Below are 7,660 nucleotides of genomic sequence, written 5' to 3' on the forward strand. Positions count from 1 at the left end.
TCTTTCCAAATATCAGCCACACTTACTGTTGTATTTTGCTCTGAGAAGTTTAAACTTGTTGACTTAGAAGAAATTGAGACTCATATATTGTATAACATTTTAACCAGGGGTACTCTGTACAAGAGCTGTTTGTATCCAGATTAGGCTTGGGTTGGAGTGAGGGTCTGAGTCTGGAATTTGTCATGGTTTAAAGTTTAACTGAAATGATATTATGTGGATTCATCCCTTTATTTATTTCTTCATAGGAAAAAATTGGTCTTTTTAATTATTATTTTATTTTTATTTTTATTTATTTATTTTTTATGTTATTTCTACCATCTTCTTCTCCAGACAATTTTGAATGGTTGAGGAGTAAAAAATGCATTCTCTTCATTTGTTCAGACTACTGTGAGTAAATAGAGGAGGGGAAGGTTGAAGCCACAGTTATCAAAGATAATGTGAAATGAGGGCATAGTGTAAGTATCACCACAGAATCATAGAATGGTTTGGGTTTGAAGAGATCTTAAAGGTCATCCAGTTGAACCCCTCTGACATGGGCAGGGACACCTCCCACTAGACTAATTTGCTCAAAGCCCCATCCAACCTGGCCTTGAGCACTTCCAGGGATGGGGCATCCACAGCTTCTCTGGGCAACCGGTGCCAGTGCCTCACCACCCTCAGAGTGAAGAATTTCTTCCTAATGATTAATCTGAATGTACTCTCTTTCAGTATAAAGTCATTAAGCCTTGTCCTATTACTACACTCCCTGACAAAGGGTCCCTCTCCAGCTTTCTTGCAGGTTTCCTTTAGGTACTGGAAGGCTGTTATAAGGTCTCCCCAGAACATTCTCTTCTCCAGGCTGAACAACCCCAGTTCCCTCAGTTTGTCTCCATAGAAGAGGTTCTCAAGCCCTCTGATCATCCTCACAGCCCTCCTCTGGACTCACTCCAACAGATCCTTGTTCTTACGATGGGGGTCCCAGAGCTGAACACAGATATCTAGGTGGCATCTCATGAGAGTGGAGTAGAGAAGGAGAATCACCTTTCCTGACTTCTTTTGAAGCAAACCAGGATACATTTAACTTTCTGGGCTTCAAGAGGACATTGCTAGCACATGTTGAGTTTTTCATCAACCAATCTCCCAGGTCTTTCTTCTCAAGGTTGCTCTCAATCCATTCTCTGCCCAGCTTGTATTTGTGCTTGGAACTGCCTTGACCCAGGTGCAGGACCTTGCACTTGGCCTTGTTGAACTTCATGAAATTTGCACAGGTCTACCTCTCAAAGCTGTCAAAGTCCCCCTGGTTGTCATCCTTTCCTTCAGAGTGTTGACCACAATACGCAGCTTAGTGTCATCCACAAACTTGCTGAGTTGCATTCAGTCCCACTGTTCATGTCACAAACAAAAATGATAAATAGTGCTTGTCCCAATATTGACCCCAGGGGAACACCACTTGTCACTGGTGACCACCAGAACATTGAACCATTGACCATAACTCTTTCAGTGTAATCATCCAGCCATGGTAGAGACTATTTCTGGTCTTATCACTTTCTCTGGAGAGAACCTAGTGAATTTTGTCAAGTTCACTACAGTCCACATTCTTGCAATACAAATAAAATACACAAATTAGGATCTATGGTGCCATGTGCTGCAAAATTGCTCCCAACCTTTTCTTGCAAGAAATAAATGAGATTGGAGTGAAAATAATATTGTATTCATCATTTTATTAAAACCTTTCACAGCCCATGTAATCCAAATGACTTTATGAATCACTGCCAGTGAGACTGTGGTTTGGAGGAGAGATTCCCAGATTAATTAATTAATTATTTTTTTTTAAAACAGAATAAAAGAGAGAATAAATAGGAAATAAAAAGCTTACAAAAAAAAAAAAAAGGAAAAAAAAAAAGTATTTTCTGCTCTAGAAACAGAAAATGGCAGCAATTGGGAATCTGGGAGAAATCCTAACTCACAAAATGTTCACCTTTGTTAAAACAATTATTGTTAGGAATAAAAAGATAAGAAGCTGAAAGCCCTGAAAGTTAAAATACAACCTACTCTAGAGTAGCTCCAGTACGGACAGCAACAGGTCACAAAAGTTCTTCAAATTTAACCTGCCTTTTCCCAGGTATGAAATTACCTTTTCTGAGGATCTCTGGGATATTTCAACCTTTTTAACCATAACACTTCTGGAAGCTTTGCTGAAGCTTCCAACATACAGTTTTCCTGAAGATTCACAGAAATCTTTCAGAAAAAGCACATATGTATTAGAGTCCTGGTTGTATTAGAAAAAGCACATACATATTAGTGTCCCGGTGCAGCCACCAGTTCCACTGGAGGCTGCAGGAGCTGGAGCTGGAGCGGCTGCAGGAGCTGGAATTGCTGCGGGGGCTGGAGCAGCTGTGGGGACAGGAGCAGCTGTGGGGGCTGGAGCGGCTGCAGGGTCCATCGTAGGGGTTGGTGTGACTGTTGGGCCTGTCACGGGACTTGGAGTGGCTGCAGGGCCTGTCACTAGGTTGATAGTAGCATCAATTGCAGCTCAATAGGCATAGGCCAGGCCCCAACATGCTACAGTGATTTGTGTCACTTTGGAACTGCCAGAGTCATGACACCCTTTTTTTCAAACATTGTACCAGTTTTTTAGGAGTTTGCAGTTGTTCAGGGCTGAATTTCCAAAACACCGGAGGTGCCCACTGCTCTAGCCACCTGCCCATATCCTCCCACACTCCCTGACACTCACAACTATCCCGCCTCAGGACAGATCTCTGGATGAGATTCCTAAGTAGTTGTTTAACCTTAAACAAAACCTGAAGCGCATTCAGGAGACATAACAAAAAGAACATGCTGGTCTGAGTATCCCAAGGATATTCAGCATTTTGGAGAACTATCATAACTAGCTCGGAGGATAAGAAGGTGGTGAAGGAGAAAGGGAGAGTGAACAAGTAGGGAAAAATATCTTCCCCTGTCCCCTCCACAGATTGGTTCCCTGATGAAAAAAGGCAATAGGTGTAATTGTTAGTAGTTTCCAAGATATGGTTTCCAAAGTATAGAGTCGACGACACTGCTGAGTACAAATACCAAGTTAGAGTCATGACCAGATATTTCATCATACCATAAGCTACTGTTACACCGCACAGTACCATAACGATCTTAAACCAGGGCCTGGAAAGGATAAATAGCACGACAGGGATCACATACAGAAAGTAACGTGCTATAAAACTCAATTTGGAATACAGGCACAGCAGACTTGAGATTAAAGCAATCAACATTGTGACTAGCAACTATTAAGCAGCTCTAATACTTATTAGAGCTGCTACATTTTATTTTATTTTATTTTATTATTTTATTTTATTACATTTTATTACATTTTATTACATTTTATTTTATTACATTTTATTACATTTTATTACATTTTATTAAACTAAAATACAATTTTAGTTTAACACACTCTGGTCAGATCTGTCATTATCTCAACACTTCGAGCCCCACATTGGGCACCAAAAGGATTGTTGTGGTTTAACCTGGCTGGCAGCTAAACACCACACAGCCGTTTGCTCATCCCGCCCCTCCCTCTCTGGGATGGGGGAGAGAAACAGGAAAGTGAAGCCTGTGAGTTGAGATAAAGACAGTTTATTAAGATAGGAAATAATAATAATAAAAATAATAGTAATAATAGTAATAATAATAAAGATAATAATAATAGTGTGTACAAAACAAGTGATGCACAATGCAATTGCTAACCACCTGCTGACTGATGCCCAGCCTATCCCTGAGCAGCCACCCCTCCCCCTGGCTAGCCACCCCTATATATTGTTTAGCATTCCGTCAGATGGTATGGAATACCCCTTTGGCCAGTTTGGGTCAGCTGTCCTGGGTCTGTCCCCTCCCAGCTCTTGCTGCACCCCCAGCCTGCCCGCTGGCAGGACAGAGCAAGAAGCTGAAAAGTCCTTGGCTTGGTGTAAGCATTGTTCTGCAACAATCAAAACATCAGCGTGTTATCAGCACTCTTCTCATCCTAATCCAAAACATAGCACCCTACCAGCTACTAGGAGGAAAATTAACTCTGTCCTAACTGAAACCAGGACAATTAGATTTAAAGTGGGAATTCACCTTTTCAGTCAAGGTTTTGGGGACTTTCCATGATTATGCCTGTGTATATAACTCTATATACATTGTATATATTATATATATATAACATAATATAATATATATAATATATAATATATAATATATATATTTCCCAAATTAATTAATTATTTTTTTAACAGAATAAAAGAGAGAATAAATAGAAAATAAAGAATAAAAAGAGAGAATAAATAGGAAATATAATATATATAATATATATATAATGTATAATATATATTATATATATTACATATATATACATCTATATATATTTGTATATAACTCTAAAGAATAATGGTTGCTAGAGCTTTGAGTTATTTCTATGAAGATTATCCTAATCTCTACATCCTCCTCAGCATCAGCCACCCAGCTCTGGAGAGCATGAGCAGTGTGCTTATTCATTCAGGAAAGCTTTGTCAAGGCCCTTGACCTGACCAGAAGTGATTTGGATTCAAAAGCCCCCCCTTCTACTTCCTGTGTGACTTCAGTCTGGCACCTTTATTTTATGTGAAATCTAAGCTGTGCCTTGAATCTCACTGGCATCCCATGACTCATGTCTTTTCATCCAGAATTGAAAGAACTCTTTACTACTGATTTAACAACAAGTAGGAATTGGGTTACTTGTTCGTGTTTAGTTAGTCTCGAGTATTCAGACTTATGTGAATTAGCATTCTCAGTGCTAATGGGAATTAATTCATTTCAGAAATCCCTTCAGAACTGTATACTAATCATTAAAGAATAAGACTATCAGACAGATGGTCTGGGTTATAATGGTGCTAATGCCACTTGTTTTTTTGGGGAAGTCACTAAATTTTCTCATGTTTCTGTTTTTTGTTTGCAACATACCAGTTTTTCCTCACAATGTATTGAGAGATTCACCTACTGCTTATGGAAAGATGGCTACTAAGGATTGTTTTATTATTTACCACGTATTTTCTTTTTAATAATCATCCTCAGCCAGAAGAGTCTCTCCAGATGGTATGAAAATGATTAAAGAGCAAAAGACAATAAAGATAAAAACTTATTTAATTATTTTATTAATGGGGCTTTGGTTGGATTACAAAATGTTGCTGAAATAATAATAACATGAAATAAGAGATTTGTTTCTCTCTTTCATTTTCCAGAGTCAATGATCTGTAACTGCCTGTTAGCTGTTACACAATCATGTCTCTTGGTATGTATTTAATACTTTAAATATGTTCCTGATTATATGAAAGCTTTATTATTCCAACGTCTTTCAGGTTCTGCATGATAATCAAGGCTGTGCTAAAAGGACCTGATTTAATGTCAGCTGATGTCAAAGGAAAACCCAGCACTAAATCCTGCAGGCAATATTGTGGATTTTCTAATTCAGTGTCAAAATTGAACAGCAATGAACAACATTGACTTCTCTCAGGATTTTTTTTTTTTTTTTTTCTCTAATATCTAATGTTACATTTTAAATAAAATAAAAATCTTCAACTTTCATGTTTGCAGAGAGTTATTTGGAAAAGTCAAAGCAGGTGTAACTAGTCTTATGACAGAGACAATCTGAAAGATGAAATTTCCCATTAACTCAATCCCACTTTTTAACTTCTTAGTAGTGGTTTGTCAGAGTGAGTTTCAAATCTCTTCACAATTCACCTGTTGTGTGGTCTGTGGGATCAGTTCATGAAGGTTAGCAGAGGTAGTCAGACACCAAGGTGACCGATAACCTGAGAGATTCCATAAAATTCATTGTGCAGTGAGTATATAGATAAGCTAATATTACATAACTAGATAAATAAGTAGATAGACTGTGGATGATTAAGTAAATAGGGAAACTGCAGTAAAGATCTGTCACCCTTAATTTCACTATCAAAGCAAAAATAGTATTTTTATTTTATTTTATTTATTTTATTTTATATATATTTTTAAGATTCTTGCTAACATTTCTGTTATTCTTACTTTAAAGTATCAAGCAAGAGCACATGTATGAAAATTGTCACCATGCACTATGTGTTACAAATCACATCCTAGGAGTACTTGTTTCTCCCTATTGGATACAAAGCTAGGGTGATCCGTGAAATGGTTACACTGTAGATATGCAGGCAGATGACATAAATCCCATCCTTATATACTCCGACTTTTTGTATTATTTTAGGTTTAATTTTACTAAATCTAGATTGAAAACAAAGACCATGGTACTGAACACTACAGTGTTCAACACTAAGATGTCTTTTTTCCTGGAATTAATTGTGTTTCAAATTTTGTAGTCAATATTTTACTGCAGGATCCTGTATCCCCTTCCTCCACAATAAATGCTTTCAGTTAGGTATTAATGTTCTAGCTGATTTTAGAAAAGCTATCTATTTAATTCTCTTCCTTTAAAATGGGGATACCTTCCTGTCACTGCACTTCTGTGAGGGTGAAGTGCTTCGATTAGTGTGAGGCACCGAACAATGCGACATGAAAGAGATGCTGTTTGGTTCCACGTCTTGTGCTTCAGTGTGCTCTTAGAGACAATTTCTAATCACATCTGCAACAAATGGTTTGAGTTGTTAACGTTTTGAAGTATCTTATACTGTAAATGGAAATCCTCCTATAGTTCCAAGCTCTAAAAGGTAGATAAAAAATTCTATTTGAAATGGGGATTTTTCCTCACATAATGGAAATCTGACACTGCTTCTGATTATTTCTCATTGAAAGGCTCATCATCATGTGAGGCCTCTGCTCCTTATTTACCCCACTCCCCTTCTTCCTCTGTCTCTGCATACATTTTAAAGTCTAATTCAGGCTCCTAACACCATGCTAAATGTTATCTGTTCCTTTAGATCCTTATTTAACTGTTCTTGTCTTAATTTCATCTCTTGCAATTGTATCTCATTATTCAGGTTATTTCTCAGAAGATTGATTTGAGTATTAGGGGATCATTTACTTTTCCATTATAACAGCCACTTCAGGTTATAAATTCTGACTGTAAAGGGAAAATGTGCTTATCAGGTTTGTCAGCATTTTTGTGAAACAAGACTGGGCTTGTGTTGCAAAGACTTTTATGGCTAGTACAATTTCTATCTTTGTATTTTCTGTGGATAATTCTGCCGTTGAATCCCTTACATGTTGAAGTGCAGAGGAAAACACTTGGTTTTTTGTTGCCATTTTGTGGTGTGGATTGAGTATATGCCTGAAATGAAAGGACCTTACCATCACATGCCGGTATTAAAAGCTGTTGCTTAGGGGAGCAGATGGTTCAGGTGATTGTTAGCTATGGCTTACGTTGCTACTGTTGGGAACAATTATGGATTTATTTTCTATGTGTTGCATCTTTAAACTTCCAAGACTTTGCTGGAGGCTGTTGCCATTTTATGTTCATTTCAGACAGTGTATGTTGCAGAAGATCCTCTGCTCTCCAGCATGGGGGCTTTCCCTTCATACAAATTTGATTACTGACAGAATGAAGCGTGAACTGATCTTTGTGCATGTACCAGGGATGTCTATGGAGACTCTGTCAGGTTTCTGGCTTGAAACTGGCTAAATTCATAACACTCAGTAGCAAACACTGAAGTTCCTTCCCAGTACAGAGATGAGGAATCAAAAATTATGG

This window comes from Oxyura jamaicensis, chromosome 3, assembly GCF_011077185.1.
Source record: "Oxyura jamaicensis isolate SHBP4307 breed ruddy duck chromosome 3, BPBGC_Ojam_1.0, whole genome shotgun sequence".
Classification (NCBI taxonomy): Eukaryota; Metazoa; Chordata; class Aves; order Anseriformes; family Anatidae; genus Oxyura; species Oxyura jamaicensis.